Below are 17,093 nucleotides of genomic sequence, written 5' to 3'. Positions count from 1 at the left end.
TAGAGACCTACTTTTTCTCCTATTCCAATGAATAAATTTCCTCAACTAGTCAAGGATATCATTCCAGAAATTTCCCCGTCCCCCACATCATCAAGCTTTCCCTCTCTACCAGGACTTTCCCATAGCATGCAAATCCTTTATAAGAGACGCTACTGTATCAGTCATCTTAAAAAAAAAAAAAAAAACAGAAAATTCCAAAAATCCAAAACCTTCCTTGACCCTACACTCTCTCCTCCAGCTCTTCTCTGCTCTACTTTAGAACAAAAATATTTGAAAGAACTATATTTGCTGCCTCTCTTTTCTTCAGCTCTCACTATCCCTTGAAACTACACTAATTAGATTTTTACTCTAACCACTCCACTTCTGTCAGGGCCACCAATGTCCTCCACATTGCCAAATCCAATAGTCCATTCTCAACCCTCATCTTACCTGACATTGTAGAATTTGATACAACAAATCCTTCCTTCTACTTGAAACACTTTGTTCACTTGGCTTTCAGGATACCATACAAATATGGATTACCTTCTGCTTCAAAGGCCATTCCTTCACAGTTTTCTTTGCTGGAGTTTTCTTGGCATTGGAGTGCCTAGGGCCTAGTCATTGGACTGCTTTCACTGTACTGTCTCCCTGGGTGTTCTCTTTCAGTTCTATCTCATTAAATACCATCTATCTTCCTACCTCTGGTCCAGACTTCTTTCTGGACTCTTCTAGACAACTCAACTTAGATGTCTAACAGGATTTCAATTTTAAGATATCCAAAACACTGTACCTGGATCTTTTCCCTCACAAAACATGCTCCTCCCACATTTCAGTAAAAGGCACCACTGTTTACCCACATGCTTGTCCTTGACTTGTCTTTTTCCTCTTACACACCAAACCCAGCCCATGCAAACTCTTGGTAAAACAGTCAAAAGACAGGCAGAATTGGTCCACTTTTCACCACATGGGCTAAGCCACTATGTCTGGATTGGATTACCACAAACAGCTTTAACTGATCTCCCTGCATCTATTTTTGCCACACCCCGGTTCTCACTCCATTCTTCACAGAGCAGTTACAGTGCTCCATTTAAGACATAAGTCAAAGGATGCCTGGGTGGCTCAGCGGTTAAAACATCTGCCTTTGGCTCAGGGTGTGATCCTTCAGTCCTGGGATCAAGTCCCACATTGGGCTTCCTGCATTAAGCCTGCTTCTTCCTCCACCTGTGTTTCTGCCTCTCACTCTGTGTCTTTCATGAGTAAATATATAAGATTTTTTTTTAAAAATAAAAAAATAAAACATAAGTCAGGTCAAGTTATTCCTCTACCTAACATTTTGCACCAGCTACCCGAATTATTCAAAGGAAAAGCCAAAGTACTGTCAATGGCTTATACAGCTTTCTGTTCTGGTTCCTTGCTATCCATTGACCTTAGTCCCTCCCACTTTCATTCTTTCTCACTGCATTCCAGGTACACTAAACTCTTTATTTCCAAATACACCAAGCAAACAAGTCACCTTGGCACCCTTAAACTTGCTCTTCATTCAGTGTGAAACATTTTCTCCCAGATATTTATGATACTCTCCCTTATTTCATCCAACTTCCTACTCAAAAGTATTTGAAAAAGCACCAATTTCCTGACTTTCTCTTCCTGCTTTTTTTTCAGAGCACACTCATCACTATCCAATATTATAGTCCCATGTATATTTTTACCTTCATCACTATCCAATATTATAGTTCCATGTATATTTTTACCTGTTTATTATCCATATCCCTCAGTAAAATGTAAATTGCATTAGAACAGAGACCTTGGTTGTCTTATTCACTGTTATATCCTCAACACTTAGAGCACAGCTTGGCACAAATGAGCACTCAATAAATGTTGGTTAAATGAATGAATAATGCTGTACCATGTAGCTGAAATATGGTGACATATGAATAAATTGAATATCAGACATTAAGTAATGAGTTTTTAATGTGATAGGAACAAAGTAATAAACTATTCTTTGTAGCTAAATAATGATTTTGGGTGATGAACCACAAAATCAAATAATTTGTAACTGATTAATATTAATAATATACAGTCAAAATTCAGAAATATATTTTTATGGCCTATTTGTAGAAGCCAGCATAGCCTATGAGTTAGCCCATGCTCAAATTAGCAGATGGATCCTGTCAATCAAGAAAAAGCATGGTTCGATTCAGGGCAGAAATATTACCTTAGCTTAGCAAATAAAACATTATGAAATTAACAGGCGACATATTTTGACAATGAAAGTCACTCAATAGGAAATTTACTTCCCAAAAGAAATCTAGATATTTTTCATTAAACTTAACTTTTCCAATAAAAATTCTTTTATTGGTTTAGTTATAAAATAAACTTTAGGTACCAAACCAAGTTACCTCTGGTCAGTGGAGCCCACTCATCCATTCATTTGTCTAACCCATGATTAGCAACTGCTCTATGCCAGACACTGTGCTAGGTGTATTCATATAAACTAGCTTACATAATACCCTAAGAGAGGAAGAATTATCCCATGTTTTGTTCATGAGGAAATTAAGGCTTGTCCAATTATTGAGAGGTCAGAAGTTCAGAGATAAGATTCACACCCAAGTCCATCCAACTAACTCTATGTCCAGTGTTCCCTCCAATACACCATGGCTGCCTCAAAGCCCAATTTGTATCAGGAGCAGATGACTTGCTATTGGGTCAGTTTCTGCACTGTGGACATTCTACATGAAGCAATTTATCAAGTTATTTTTCTACTGAGTACTTATAAGGGTTAAAAATGATGATCTCATGAATTCTAATTTTAATGAATACATAGTTCAGTAAGGCAGATGAGACAGGCACAAAATTATGATGCAAAGTATACAATAAGAGGTACAAAGTGCCATGCCTCACCAGTTCTTTCTTTAGTAGAAGAATAAAGGATAGCATTGTGACATAAAAGATTTCAAAGTGAGCAGTCTTTTGATAGTGTACATTCCCTTGGATGGAATACTGGCAATTAGTTTCTTATTAATTAACTACGTTCTTTAAGGAACGTAATAGTGACAATGAATGCCCTGGGATTGACCACCAACTAAAAAAAGTGAATGTAACGATCATTCCAGTGATCCTGCTCCATAGCTCGATAAAGGGCAGAGATCTGAAAACATTATCAACATCATATTATTTTTGTAAATCTTTGGCATTTGCTCTTCTTATTACACAAGGCAGAAAGATCAAGGCACTCAAAGCTTAATGAAGCAAGGATTAAATACCAGTGAAAAGTTAAGGAAGTTTTTCAAGAGCCAAGTTTGCAAATACTTATCAGTTGTCCCACGAATATTAGTATGGTGAGCCTCAGTCATAACAAAAAAAAGTAAAAGAATTTACTACACTCCATAACATTTACTGAGAATCCAGGCAAGAAGTATCTTTTTGTTGGCAGAGACATTCACATTAAACATGCATTAGAAAACTGTCCAACTGTATAGGGCAGAGGGAAAGATAAGAGCCTCTGCACAAAATTCAGACTGCATTTTGATTCAAACAAGACTCGTCACTAGTAATTCTCTACTTTGCTGTAAGCTTTGCAGGGAGAACAAAACAAAACTCATCACAATTATCGTGAACTAACCATATATCTATGTTCGAAACCTGCTAAAGTTTCTGAAAAACTCAATGCTGGGAAACTGCTTCCATGAGGAAATGTGTTTGAAAAGTTTCATTTGTTTTAAAATTGTAAGAGAACAACTATATGTAAATTCACAGTTTTAGCTTTTTTTGGGGGGGAGAGTGATGAAGTGGAGTGAGTAGGAGGGCAGGCTGCTAGAAACTACAAGTTGCTACTACAAGTGACTGCAAGTTTTTCCAAAGGAAAACACTGTCAAGGAAAATAAATGACTGGGAAAATACAACGGCAGATTTCAGATGTAAATTTAATACCATGATGATGATAATATGCTATCATTTTAGTCATAATTGCATGTGTTACAACACCATACCTTGGACTCCTCACATCTTTTTGTCACACCCCTGTCTAATCCATCAACAAAACTTATTTTACCTATAAAATATTGATGACTTCCATGTCCACCTTAAAGCAACCCATCACCATCTAAGCCTGGACTATTGCAACAGCTTTCCAAGTGGACTCCCTATGTTTCATGCCTGCCCCCACAGCCTACTCTTTTTTTTTTTTTTTTTTTTTTAGTTTCAGCAGAGTTAACATACAGTGTTGTGTAAGTTTCAGGTGTACGATATAGTGATTCACCACTTCTATACAACAGCCGGTGCTCATCACAACAAATGCACTCTTTCATCCCCATCACCTCTTTCACCCTTACCCATCTCCCCACTGGTGAACATCAGTTTATTCTCTATAGTCTGTTTTTTGGGGCGCCTAGGTGGCTCAGTCGCTTAGGCATCTGCCATCAGCTCAGGTCATGATCCCAGGGTCCTGGGAGCCTCATATTGGGCTCCCTGCTCAGGGGGAAGCCGGTTTCTCCCTCTCCTTCTGCCTGCCCTCTGCCCCCATCCCCATGCCACGCTTGTGCTTGAGCTCTCAATCTCTCTAGCAAGTGAATAGATAGGATCTTGGTAAAAACGAGAGTCTGTCTCTTGCTTTGTCTCTCTCTCTCTTTCCCTTTGCTCTTATGTGGGATTTAAAAAATAAAACAAACAACCCATAGCCTATTCTTAACATAAGAACCAGAGTGATCCTGAAAAAACTTAAGTTCAGATAATTCCCTTCATCTGCTCCAACCACCACAATGGCTTTCTCCCATATTAGAGGAAAAGGCACATTCATTATAATGGACCTAGACAAGGCAGGCTTCTGTTACTGCTCTGACCTCATCACCTCCTAGTACTTTTACTTTTGCTCAAAGTGCTCCAGTGACAACAGCCCCTCTACCATACTTTTTCCACACCAAGCACACTTGTGCTTTAGTGCCTTCTCATTTGCTTTTACTTCTGCCTGGAACATACTTGCTCCAATTATCTGCAGGACTCACATACTCACTCCATTCAGGCCTCTGTTCAAATGTCACCTGATAAAGCAGGTCTTCACCAGCTCCACATTTGTAATAGCCCACCTCCAGTCACTCTCTAAGTAGTGTTTTTTCCCACATTTACAGATGAGAAACTAAAACTCATGTAGCTGGTGAGTGACAGAGCTAGATTTTAATCTCCAGATTATTTGACTTCAAAGACAAAGTTCCTCCCACCCACAATGTTATCGCTTTAGAGTTGTCCAAGAGACAGAGGTATCTTGATATTTAGTGAAATTGTAGATTCCTGGAGCCAGGAAGATACTCTAGAAATGTTTTAGCCTCTATATTAATATAAGTTATAAAATTAAATTTGAAATCAAAGCCTGGAAAAAAATTATGTGTTACAAATTAAGAAGACTTGGGACTTAATGAGGATAAGTGTGAAATAATGCCTCAGATATAGGCCTTTTTTTTTTTTTAACAACACTATACCCATCTCAGGTAATCAAATCCATGATTTAAGATTGAACCCCACATCCCAGGCTCTTTTACCTTAGGATGAGTCCATGCGTGTGTTACTGAAAATGCTGAAAGATGAAAGATCCTCTTGAGAGTGAAAACTTTAAACCAAGTTACATAAAGAAACAAGGATAATACAACTAAGACCATCCCTGCGTAAAATCCTCATGTAATAGGAAAAATTCACCAGTCTCACTCAATGACCAATTTGGTTTAAGTAACATCTAATACAAGAATTTGGGAAGTTTTCTGGTCTTTACTGTAACAAAACTTAACCTGTCATGGATTATATTCATACACTCTTTCTGTAATATATATTTAATAAAACCGTTCTTCCATGATACAAGTACTCTAAAGTCCAATTCAATGAAAATCTCTAATAATTGTATTTTATTCAGCTGTTTTGGTATCCTACAAATATTAAGCTGAATTTGAAAATGTAACCTGTTTTCTAAAAGAAAGAAAGAGAATGAGAAAGAAAGATATGGATCATACTATCTGTAAGTAAAGAGAAAAGAGCAGAAAAGCTCTTTGTGCTTCCAACTGGGACATGCAACATATTGGCTGGAATGGCCTAACTGGTGGAATAAGCTTTTAATCTATTTCTAACTTAACTAAAGAATAATGTAATAAGACTCCTATTAATTTACATATTCTAAACTTGAGTGCTATAGATCTCTGGGTCAGAGTTCGTCAGGTTCTTTAGACAACTCTGTGGAATGAGGAATATATGGTAAAAGCAATGATCCAAATATGATTCACACAATTAGACAAATGACAAAGATTTCAGGAGTGGAGGTGGATGTATTCTACATATCTTCTCTTCACACATATGCATTAATGGGATAGGAAGATATGTAGTACTTTCATTGTGCAGCCTGAAGATCCAGAAAGGTTTTTAGGAAATCATATATTCTAAGTCAATGGTCCTATGAAGAGAGAGAAAGCTTTCCTAAAGAGGGGCAGAGTGACACCAAAGAGCTCAGGACTGAGTGACCTTTCTGGATACCACAGACCCTGACTATAACTCATAGGTAGATGTCTCCAGCTAAACTATGCCATCCCTTCTATATTTTTTCTAAATGAGATCATAATTTGTTCTGTAATATAAAGAAACAAAAAGCAAATCAGATCTGGGAATGGATGCCATGAGCCAGCATAAACAAATCATGACATTCATTGTTTAATCAGTACATAGCAGAATATGTCCAAAACCCAACACATCTATCCCAGTGAGGGCTGCCTCGCAAAGCAATCACCTTGGAGGCTAGCCACTGGATTCTGAGGAGACTGACATTTTAAAAAGCACATTCTTCTTTGGATATTGCCTCGGGGGCAGTTTACAACCACCTCCCCCCCACACACCCACACAGAGTATTGCATTACCTATCAGAATTCGTTATTATAGATTTAAAACTGAAACCAATGAAGATGACAATAAAACAGGTACACATTTCAACAACACTGAAAGAACATCTTCTCTGTTGAGTTAAATGCTCCTGAAAACAAATAATGAACCCCTGAAAAATAAACCAGAATGATCCTTTCCCCAAAACTGTAAATACTTACTGGTAAATGGCCAAGGAGACTAGTGATGTTTCCAGCGACAAAAATTATCACTCCATCTGTGCTCAATATTATCATAAAGCCATCTAATGACTAATGAAGAGAGAATAATAATGTGATTAAATAGTAGAACAATAATAAAATGATGGCTTTATTTCAAAATGCATAAATAATTATAATAGCACACCGAAAATGATTGTGGTCCTTAAATATCAATAAAGCAGGCACAGACTTAATTAAAATTCCATTCTTCTGCCTCCTACACAGAATCTACTTAACCTTAAGCATGAGATGTTTATCAAACGATGTGTCACTTAGAGAAACAAATTTTAACTTACACCCAATTAACACAAAACTCTCCAATATAAGCTAGGAAGATTATTTCTGTATGTAGGTTGTTTCATATTCAATTCAAAATTAATTTCAAAAATGCTAAGAATATTCACAGGGCAGTTTTATTTGTCATTATTTTAGTCATCTACTTATAAATATGGATTTGCCATTACTTTCCTGCTATATAATGGATCTGATATCAAGACAAATGCCTCCTGGTAGAGAGAACCCCTAAAATGATGAATAAAATATATAAGAACTTATATTTCAAAAGAAACCAAGCTTAATGTAAAGTAAAACAAAAAGTCTGATATCAGAAATGACTAGAACATGGGAATTAAAGGGTAAGGGGATATTGGAGCCTGTATTTGCCTTGGAAATATCTGCACAGCTTTGATGGCATAGAGATTGGGGGAGAGAAAGCAAAGTCAGGCCTACACAAGGTGGGAAGTGAAATCAGAGACTTCTGTATAAGACCAAGCTTCCCAAAGTGTAATACTGTCAGCAGGCAAAATAGATCTTATCCAGCAAAGGGACAGAGTCAATTCACATGCCTTCCTCAGCCTCAGCTCTGGCTAGAGAAGGAAAACTAAAGCTAGCCTCATCTGAGAATTGCTAATCAGAAGCCCAGACTTGGGGCACCTGGGTGGCTCAGTGGTTGAGCATCTGCCTTCGGCCCAGGGCGCAATCCTGGAGTCCCAAGATCGAGTCCTGCGTCGGGCTTCCTGCATGGAGTCTGCTTCTCCCTCTGCCTGTGTCTCGGCCCCTCTCTCTCTGTGTCTTTCATGAATAAATAAATAAAATCTTAAAAAAAAGAAGCCCATACTCACACAGATTTGGAGCTGGAATTCACTAACTACCTGTGTAGACTTCCACACCCCAAGCCAATTTTTTAGTGTAAAGTGTTTCTGACCTCAGATCTTCTCCAGAGAATCATTCTAAAACCAGGGTTCAAAGAATTCATGTGGATAAAGTTCCAAATAACAGGAGCTTATAATAAGATACTACTAGCACAGGAAGAAATGAAACATCATGAACTAGGGACAGTACAAATAATAAAATGAAGAATCATACTCAAAACCAGCAGATATCATAATTATTGAAGACAGAATATAAAATTCAAGTTTGCTTAAATGGCTTAAATAAATAACGAAGGGTATTGGAAATATGATGAAGGAACAAGATACTCAAAACTGACCAAGTAGATGTGAAAACTAAACAAAATGTCTAAAAATGAAATTATCATCAAAAATAAAAACTCACTATACAGTTAAATAGCATGCTAGAACAGAGCTGGAAAGAAAACAGAGATGAAGAAATGACTCAGACTGCAATACAGAGAGACATGGGAATAGAAAATACTGGACACTGAACAGCATGAAGAAGGGAGTGAGGAAGTGCACTAAGACATTTTACACATGTCTGCTTTATTCTCAGAACAAATCAGTGACAGAGATTTTTTAATACCCATTTTACAGAGAAAGAAATCAAGGCTCAGAGATAACTCTCTCAAGGACACAGAGCAGGTAAACGACAAAGGCACAATTCTATAGTCCCATCTGTCTGACTCAAAACACCATGATCATTCAGGCTTTGGTTTGTGGCCTTTGAACTAAGTGAAACTAAACAGTGTCCTTGGAGATAGAAACCGTAAACACCTCATGTCCTTGAGAGGAAAAAGGAAGACTTGAAGGCTTGTTATTTAGAGGCTAACTTTCTACGTTGAATGGTCTACCAGATATTATTTAACTTGCCACTATCCTATGCGAAGACTTGTTCATATTTGCTGTCACTCAAGATGAGTGGTTTTTGAAACTCAGTTGGCATAAGAAATGTCTGGAGAGCCTGTTAAAAATGCAGCCTTCTGGCCCTCTCAGAATTGAGACTCTGATTCAGACAGTTTAAGTGGGTCACAGAAATCTGTATTTTTACTAGGCTCCCTAGGTAAATCTGATATGCATGGTCTCCTAGCCACACTGCAAAAAACACTATTCTTTATCTTCTATTGGATGTATTCTACCGGTGAAGTGAAGTAATCCAAGAACAAACCCCCTCTTACTTGTAGTGTCTTACACTTGAAGTCTTCATAGCTCTGGAATGATGGAATCCAATTAGATCGCTCTCTAGAGGTTTCTGGATTGACTGTGCCTTTTTAGAAAAACAAAGAAAGGATAGAAAACTGTCACATTAAAATGATTAGCAATGGGTATTAGATTTTTCAAAGTTATAATTAATTTTATAGAAAAGACTCTCATGAGAAAATGCTGAGTGCTAATGAAGGAGTCGATGTAGACTAACTAATTGCTTGTAAATTATCATAAACAGAGAAGTGTTTGGAATTGAAAAAGACCTTGAAGATCATCCAACTCAATTTCCACTGTACACACCTCTCCAAAATCTTTATGATTTTCAACCTCTAGTTCTTTCCTTTCCTTGACTTCTGTAAGTCTTCTGCATTCCACCAAAACCCAGTAAGAACATGCCAGAGAAGGTATAGGCTGTGTCAAGGGCTCTAGGCAGATGCGGATACCTAACTAGAATATCCCTAAGCCCTATCTCATATCTCTTCAAAGCTGTTAACAATGCTGTATCTCCCATCTATCCTTCTTCATTCTTCAAGATTTTCTGGTTTTCCCAATGAGCACTGTTTTGCTGCTGTGCTCACTCAGAGCCTTTGCTATCCATATCTGCCCCCTCCACTTCCCCTAATCCCACCTACTCTGCTAACATCACTAACACAGGTATTTCTCTAACACAGTCGTCCAATCTCCAGTTATTTTAATGCATGTCAATAACTATCGGTTTCCCCTCCTCACAGAACAATTAGAGACCCAGAGCATACGACTTTGACCCCTTTTGAAAATGTTAAACCCCCTGACAAAGATAATTCTGATAGCAATTCTTGATTTCCTAGTGGGTATGAGTCTCAGATCCTTTCCTATCAGTATATTTGAATAAGAAGGAGGCCAAGCATGAGCAGAAAAGCTCTGGAACTGTCACTAAGGAGGAAATGAAGAGAGAGTGTGTAACTGCATGGGAAACGACAAAATATAAAAATAAACCACACCAATTGCACAAATGCCACAAGATAAGGGTTTCTGACCACTCTCCCAGCCTGGAAACTCAATTCTGGTCACAGCTCCTCGAGCTCAGGAAACAACCTATGACACTTTCCCATATCTGATCGCTGAAGTCATTTCCCCATTGATTTTCAGCTCTACTTAGTGATTTTCATCTCCTAGACTCCCTCCAAAGAAATAAATAAGACTGAAAAGAATCTACATATTTCCAAGAAAATAAAACCAATGTATCTTATCAATCAACCATAAAGGGATTTTCCACATTACTATTATCCATAGATTTATTCTTGTTTTGCTTGCAGGATGGGCATCATAACCAATTCTTCACTAAACCCCCAGTATCCAGCATAGTACTTAACTCATAATAGGGGCTTGGTAATTCTTACTGAACTAAAACCTTACTCATTCAGTTATTTAACTAATATTTTTTAAAAGATTGATTATTTATTTTAGAGAGAGAGCACGAGTGAAGGGGCAGAAGGAGAGAGAAACTCAAACAGACCCTGCACTGAGCATGGAGCCCGACACAGGGCTCGATCTCATGACCTTGAGATCATGATCTGAGCCAAAACCAAGAGTCAGATGCTTAACCGAATGCACCACTCAGGTGCCCCATTATTTAACTAATACTTACTGAGCTATGACCATGTGTCTTATTCTGTTTAGAGGCTCAGAATATAGTATGAACAATACAAGTGATGTGAATATCCTTTTATATCTTACAGACTGGTGGGGCTGGTAGATAGATAATGAACACACAGACAGGAATGACAGGAAGACAGCTACAGGAAAACCTGGGAACAAAGAATCTTGAGCAGAGGAAGCAGTAGTAAAAAGTGAAGCAGGAAAGAATTTTGCCTATTTAAATTACAGACAAGAGGCCAAAGTGGCTACAGCAGGGTGACCAAGGGACAGAGTACTAGGAAATGAAGCCTGAAAGACAGGCAGGGCCACATCATGTAGGGTATATGTTAAGGATATGGCATTATTCTAAGTGGAATATTAAATACTTTTAAGCAGCAGAGTTAAATGTGTTTTTTTAAAGGATTTTATTTATTTATTCATGAGAGACACACAGAGAGAGGCAGAAACACAGGCAGAGGGAGAAGCAGACTCTGTGCAGGGAGTCCGTTGTGGGACTCGATCCCGGGACTCCAGGATCATGCACTGAGCTGAAGGCAGACGCACAACCGCTGAGCCACCCAGGCGTCCCATGTGGTATGTGTTTTAAGGGGGGTCATAGGGAGAGAGAGAACCTTAAAGCAGGCTCCCCACCCAGTGTGGAGCTCAATCTCATGACCCTGAGATCATGACCTGAGCTGAAATCAAGAGTCAGATGCTTAACTTAGACACCCAGATCCCCTTGGAGTGATATGTTTTTAAAAGACCACTATGACTGATTGTGCAAAATAGATAAAATTGAGGAGCAAGAGTGGAGGCAAAGTGTCCTAGGAGACGTCTACAAAAGTAGAAGGCTGGCGGCCTGGATTAGGTTGGTATATCAAGGCTATGGAAATGGGGAGAAGTGAATGGATTTGAGATATATTTTAAAGGCAAAACCAAAAGGACTTGCTGATGAATTAATTGGGTGAGAAGGTGGAAGAAATGGAGGACACAAGAATGATTTATAGAGTTTTAGCTCTGGCTGCTGGAAGAATGGGTGGTGGTGCCAGTTACTGGAATAATGAAAACTGGGTGGAGGGTGGAGGGGTATGAGAGGCAGTGGAGTGGAGAGGGACCAAGACTTCCTTTACAACCATGTTAACTTTTCTATTAGGTATCCAAGAGAAGAAGTCACATAGGAAACTTGCTGATTTAATAATGAGTACAATTTTCAAGTACAGAGCTTAAATAGGTCAGTGCTAGAGACAGATTTAACAAGCAGGGGTCACTGACATCCAGGTAGCACTTCTAGTTAAGAGACTGGATGAGATTACCTAGGAGATAAGTGTAGACAGAGAAGAAAAAAAAGTCCAAGGACTGAGCTCTGAGGCATGTAAGTGTTCAGAAGTTGAAAGGGAAAAGCAGAAAGTAGGAAAAAAGGGAAGGAGCAGCCAATGAGCTAAGAGAGAAACCAGGTGTGTGTATAATTCTGGAAGCCAAGAGAAAAATACTTCAAGAAAGGAGTGGTCACTTGTTCAATGTTTTTAAAAGGCCAAGAAAGATGTAAAGAGTTAAAAACCAAATAATTCAGCAATGTGGAAGTCACTCATTCCTGATAAAAGTAGTTGTACTGGAGCAGTGAGAGCTGCAGCCTCAATAAAGTGGATTGAGGAAAGAATGAGGGATGAGGATGGGGGGACAGGGTCTATACAATCATTTCAAGAAGTTGTGCTGTGAAGAGTGTACAGAAACCGTAATAGAAGTATCACAAAGTCAAGAAAATATTTTTTTAAGTAACAGATTTTTACAGCATGATTATATGCATATGGGTATAAAACCTGTTCAGATGTTTTGAGTTAAGCCTACTTAAGTATTATAGGTACTATTTTCCACCCTCAGGGCCAAGTTTCCCTTAGCAACATTTACCATATGCTTCAAGTGCCTAAGACACAGAAATTTGCATTATTATTGCCCAGTATACTCTATCAATTCTCATTTCCTCGTTCCACTTTTGCATGAACCTTAACAATATCTTCAGCATTGGCTATAAAGAAACTTATAAATAGAGAGAAACTAAGAGTCTGTGTATTAGAAGATGCTTCAGGAGATCCTCTATTCATTAATTTCTCCCAAAGATGCTTGAAGTAAAGGGAGAGACCCTGCTGTCCCACCCACAACCAATTTTCAATATGGCTAATCAAAAAGCTGTTAGGATGGGTTGGGGTGCCCAGACCAAACCTTCCTTCTTCTGTGAAAGTGCAGTAGTGCACTGTGATGTTTTAGATCTGTCTCCTTTTACGGGATAACCATGAGTTTGAAGCATGGCACGCAATTCTGTGAAGAAGGTATTGTATTGGTTCTTCTTTTTATTTTCAGATACATTAGATACATCCCTAAACGACAAAAAAGAAAAAAAAAACAACAATCAGTGTTGTTAATAGTAAGGGTAGGTCTAGGAATTCAGATGATGGAACAACTGATGGAGAAGAAATAGGAAGGGAGAAAAGGGAGTTGTTAATGTTAACATTCGAGCAAAAATCCAGTCCCTTGATCATTCATAGGACAATAATAACTGTCAATATTAAAATGAGGAAATGAAAAAAAAATAAAATGAGAAATCAAAAGCCAATCTCATCTCCTTTAGACTGTGAGGCCCTCGAGGATAGGGACCACATCTGTCTCAGAGTCTTCCAGAGCAAAGCCCAAAAGAGTAACCTAAGAATTATATGAAATAAATTAAATCCAAATTAATGTGAATTTAATGGTGGATCTTTGTTCCACCATATATTCTTACCTGTTTTTACAAGAGCACTCCTGATTAAAGACAATTCTTTCTGAATGATATATAATTACTCAAGAGGCTCTTGCAAAGCTATTGCTCCTGCTCAGAGAGAAGGCAGAGCAATAAAATGTTAATTGAGATCTTTTTTTCAACCTTTGAAAAACAGATCACACTGAAAAATTGGGACAAAAACTTTTCCATTGGTGCAATGGAATTTACTTTAGATGCTTGAACTGGAAAAATAAGGTAATTTATCTTTTCAACAAATATGAATTCAAGCTCTAGGCAAGCCATGGACCCAAAACAGGCTTCTAAACCTATCAGGGAGTGTAAAGCACTGATTTAGTGTCAACGCTGGGCAGCCACTGTGTAAGTCATAGGAGACACAGTTTGATGTGGGAGGCTGTCAGATACATGGGTAATGCACTAAGTATTATTACAGAGTTGGAGCTAGAGGTTAGGAAAACCCACTGGAGAGACCAAGTTTCCCTGAGTCAGGCTTCCCTGAGGAAGCAGGATTTTGTTAGATGTGAAACAAGAACAGAAGACAGGGGAGAGGGCTTTGACAGAAATATCAGTTATGAATTCATACCTCTTCTCTTTTTCTCTTTCAGTCTCATCCATTATTCAGTGATATAATGAAGAATTCTGAAATCAAAGTGGAACAACATTTTACTAAGGTATCAGTCTATGATGAATCACAATAAAGCAATAAGACTAATCAAAATTCTCAATTGCATAACACCTTTCCCTTAAGGAATGCCTACTTCTGTTAAAGATAGAATTTCATTAAGTACCAATAACCTTCTCATACGTTATGTAGATGCAGAAGGCTTGCTTTGTTGTCTGATCCCCAATGAATGTTTGTCACAATAGCATTACAAATGAATGAATATATTTGAAAAAGTTACAAAAACATTCTGTGAAGTATGCACAACTTAATCCAAAAGTATCTGTAGATTTAATTCCATACCATTAAAATTTGTTTAACTTTCACTAACTTGAAGAACAGTTAATGAAACAGATGTGGGTTAAAAGCTTCATATCTACCTCCAATAACATGCCACCACAGACAAAATGTGCATTTATTGCTGCTATCACAGAAATCCTGAGCGTATTAAAAAAAAATGGCCCTGAAATCACCAAGGTCCTATGCTTTGAACTGTATGATTAGACTCACACATCACCTCAAGGTCAAATCCTCAAGGCAGAAGTTAATGACATTCAAATACATGTCTGTTAAATAAGAAGCAGCAGCTAACACACAGCAAACATCCTTTAAAAGCTCTCCAGAGGGCAGCCTGGGGTGGCTCAGCAGTTTAGCGCCACCTTCAGCTCAGGGTGTGAATCTGGAGAACGGGGACTGAGTCCCACTTCGGGCTCCCTGCATGGAGCCTGCTTCTCCCTCTGCCTGTGTCTCTGCCTCTCTCTGTCTCTCATGAATAAATAAATAAAATATTTAAAAAATAAAAGCCTTCCAAAAAGTAAGGGAAAGTTTAGGGGTAAAACACTGACAAGATGCTGAAAACCAACGCTGGTTAGTACACGGACCTGTGCTGTTGTGAGGACAGGGAAGCAAAGCTATGCAACAAAGGACCTGGGGTATTAAAGCCCTCTTGGGTGCAGGAGAATCCAAGCAAAGCATTGAAACTAAAACCCACCACTTCCTCCCTACATATAGGCAGGACTCCAAGAGGCTATGGTTTCATTTAAAAAAACCCTCCTGACAAACAAACAAACAAACAAACAAACAAAAAACCCTCCTGACAACAAAAGAAGAAAACAAGGAAGTTTGGCTATCTCAGCATATTCTCTGGGTAGAAAAAAAAAAGGGGTGCTATTATACCAAATAAGGTTCCAGGAGATGCAAAGAAAAACCCATTCTGGAGAGATACTCTCTTAAAACAAGTCCCACAGAATTTCCACAGATAAGGCACTGCTGAAGATGAGCTCACCATCCAGAATTAGAAAATATGTAAGGAAACAACCCAGCATATACCAGAATTAGGACACACACACACCAGCTCCCCCAGCAGTATGAAACCTCCAAGAACTTAAAATAATTAAAAGATCTGAAACCTATTATATAACAATTGTGCTTAGAAATATGAAAAATAAAATAGATGAAACTAAAAATATGAGAAAAGTCAGGTAGACATGAAAAAGAACAAAAGTGAAATTCTAAAAACAAAAGCATATTCAAATGAATTAATTTCAAAAGGATGGATTAAGCATGTATTAAGGAAAACCAGGTGAGAGGCGCCTGAATGGCTAAGTTGGTTGCATGTCGGACTCTTGGTTTCAGCTCAGGTCCTGGCCTCAGGAGTCATGGGGTCTGGCTCCAGGCTCCTCAGGGAGTCTGCTTCCCTCCCTCTCTCTCTGCCCCTCCCCAACTCATGTGCGTGCACACTCTATCTCTCAAAAATAAATAAATCTTTTTTAAAAGAAAGAAAAAAAACAGGTGAGAAAATTAGTAAATGGAATACAGATATGAAGAAATTTATCATAGGGATCCCTGGGTGGCGCAGCGGTTTGGCGCCTGCCTTTGGCCCAGGGCGCGATCCTGGAGACCCGGGATCGAATCCCACGTCGGGCTCCCGGTGCATGGAGCCTGCTTCTCCCTCTGCCTGTGTCTCTGCCTCTCTCTCTCTCTGTGACTATCATAAATAAATTAAAAAAATATTTAAAAAATAAATAAAAAAAATTTATCATATTGCCTTTACAGAGAGACAGTAAAGTAGGAAATATGAAATAAGAGATTATAAAACATGCATGACAAAATGGGAAAGCCATATAATACAGTTCTAACAGAAGGTCCAGATGAAGAGAATAGCAAGAATTTGAGAAAGGCAGTAAAGAAATAATGGCTAAAATTTTCCCAGAATGGAAAATGTGACCCAATCTGGCTGGATAAATTAAAATAAAACCACATCTAGAAACATCATAGTACATTTCAGAGCATTAAAGATAGCTAGGACATTCTAGGCCATAGAAAGATCAACAAATTCCAAAGAACCATATGCTCTGGCCCTGATGCCATTTAATTAGAAATCAAGAACAAAAAGATAACATAAAAACCTGTATATCTGTATATTTAAAACAACAACAAAAACAAAATTTCCTAAATAGCTCAGGAAATCAGAAATATTTAGAACTGAAGGATTATAAAATACTACGTATTAAAACCTATAAAATGCAGCTAAAGCAACCTGAGGGAATTTAGACTCATAAAGCTCATGAGAAAAAAATGAA

The sequence above is a fragment of the Nyctereutes procyonoides genome, unplaced genomic scaffold (assembly GCF_905146905.1).
Source record: "Nyctereutes procyonoides isolate TBG_1078 unplaced genomic scaffold, NYPRO_anot_genome, whole genome shotgun sequence".
In the NCBI taxonomy this organism is placed as follows: domain Eukaryota; kingdom Metazoa; phylum Chordata; class Mammalia; order Carnivora; family Canidae; genus Nyctereutes; species Nyctereutes procyonoides.
This window is presented reverse-complemented; position numbering follows the sequence as displayed.